Raw genomic sequence first — 2,648 nt, forward strand, 5'->3', positions numbered from 1 at the left:
CGTGAATGTCCGCAGCCACACGCAGTAGTGTGTAAAATTTTGACAAATTAGAGAGCACACTTAAAATCTGAAATTGTTCGAAATAAAACTCCAGTATTATCCGATTGTGGTTATAAATGAAAAGTTACCATGCGTGTATCTTACATGAAATTAACAGTTAAAGGTTGTTAATTAATGTATTATCTAAAAGGTAGATAATATTTGGAGAATATTACTTTATATAGTAATGTTCAGAAATCTTATCCATAAATAGGTATAAGCCGTTATATCTAATCATCCCGCAGACCAATCAGCTGTAAACGTAAACAAAGAGAGAGAGAGAAGATTCGATTGCATGTTTAGGATTAGTTTATAATTAAGTTAGCATTAACAGCTAGAAGAAGAGAAACTTAATTATATAAATACAGTTTTCATTTAACCCTCTTAAAGGTAAGTGTCTTATAGAGAGTTCTTCCTCTGCACGTACTAGTGTACATGAAGTGACGCACAGCACCATTCAGTGCTTAGTGGACTTGTACTGAAGCAGTACAAGTCGTAGTGCCCCGTTACACTTGGTAGCACTTTGTAGTCCGTCCAAGGAACACATTTCCTTCATCTAACATGGACATGTCAGATGATAGAGGGAACACGCATCACGTTTCGCGTGAAAGCAACTCCTTTCTAAGTGACATTGAAAGGAGTGCGGTCGAACGAATGAGTTCGACCGTAGGGAATGATGCCATCTTGGCCATGCTGTCCGGCTTGGACAGAGATGCTCCCCATTCAGCCATCGCCAAGTTCATACAACATGAACTTGACGAGGTGAAGGAGAAGGTAGCCTTGCTTAATCAGCAAGGCTCTCAACAGGCAGAGCTGTTGAGGTTACAACAGGTACAGACCCCTGTATCAGTAATGACGCACACGGGTCAACCGGAAACCTTATACCCTCTTAAGATGGTTTGTCGAGTTGGGCGATGGCATAAGGCTCGTCACATCGTCGACGATCAAATGCAAGTCGCATTTGCTCAATCAAATTTGGCAGGTCGTGCAAAACTTGGGCATTGGGCCTTAAGTTGCGTGACCCGTATGTCTTTGGGTCGCTAGAGGCTTTTATAAAGCCCGGCTCAAACAGACGTTTGTACCGCCTGGGGCTGAGTTCAGAGCTCGATCAGAGCTTCTGAAATTCAAGCAAGGCAAGCGTGATGTTCACGCATATGCCCAGCACATACAACTCTTAGCGAGTTGTATTACAAATAACCCAGTTCATGAACACACGTTGATTACGGTGTTCATGCAAGGTCTTACGGAATATCCCGTAAAGACCCACCTGTTCCGCTTGGAACTAGATACGCTTGAAGAAGTAATATCCGTTGCGGAACAGGGGGACTTTAGCTTGAGACAGGCTCAAGCTAGTTCGTCATCATATCGTTCTCCAAGACGATACGAGCTAGGAGGTCCAGAACCCATGGACCTCTCTAACGTCGAAAGCGAGAGACCTCGCTTTTCGAACAATAAGCGTTTGCAGAAATGCAACCGCTGCCAAAAGTTAGGACACTACGCTCATGAGTGTAGTGCCCCACGCCCAGTACCGAAAGGAACTGAACGTAATTTTGTACCGAACGCTAAAAAGGGCAACGGTCGCGGGGGGGGGTCCGACGTTGTTGCGAAATCGCAACAGCGAGGCGGACCGCCAAAAGCGGTCGCGGTCAGTATGGCCGCAACGCCCTACTGATCCAGCAACCTCAACGTAAATTTTCAAATGAATAAAGTTTCTCCAGACACACAATCATTTATGTCTCTCCACCTGGTGATGAGGTATCTTTCATCACCTTGAAATTATAAGTGACAAATGATTTGTAAATTAGAGCCCTAATGGATTGTGGAGCATCGAAGAACTTTATTCGTCGCCAGTCGCTAGAGGGTCGTAGCTTCAAATATGTTGATCGCGACATCCCTCCAACGTAGATGACGATGATTCTAGCGACAGACGCATCGATAACAGTGATGAAACGCGTAGTGAAATTTCACTTCACGTTAAGAGATTTACAGTACGGTGATGATTTCATTGTACTGGATTTGGATGAAAAATTTGATGTCATCCTAGGTTTACCTTGGCTCAGAAATTATAAGCCAAGAATCAGCTGGCAGCATCGATCCGAAAAGATGCCTGCCACTTGTTCATCAGATGGCCATCTGATGAACGTCTTGGAGCGTCCACAAGTGTGTGGATGTACTACGAGTGAGTGCGATGGCCTCAATTGTGGTACAGTCGTAAGTACGACAGCACAAGATGACAGTGTGATTACTAATCACCCCGTATAGTCAGCTGCCGGCGGCTTTGCTAATGCACAGACAGCGCCGAAGGTCCACCGCTCGAATAAGTCGAGTGGATCGAGACATGAACGTACGCCTAGCGGGCGACATTCAAGGAAGATACCAATTGTCCAAAATGGACAACACGATGATCCTAGGTCAAGTAGAGAGTCGACCGTAGAGGACCCGACGGTGATAGCGCAATTACAGTCGGAAGACGTTGAGGGAATAGGTCCCCACGTACTTGAGGAGAAATCTCCTCAAATAGTTAATGCTGAAGTGACTAGACTTCAGCATCCCGAGGGATTGATCCCTCGGCAGCCTGTGGATAAATCCCAGGAAGAAACCGAGACATT

This window comes from Bremia lactucae, linkage group LG4, assembly GCF_004359215.1.
Source record: "Bremia lactucae strain SF5 linkage group LG4, whole genome shotgun sequence".
NCBI classification, from domain to species: domain Eukaryota; phylum Oomycota; class Peronosporomycetes; order Peronosporales; family Peronosporaceae; genus Bremia; species Bremia lactucae.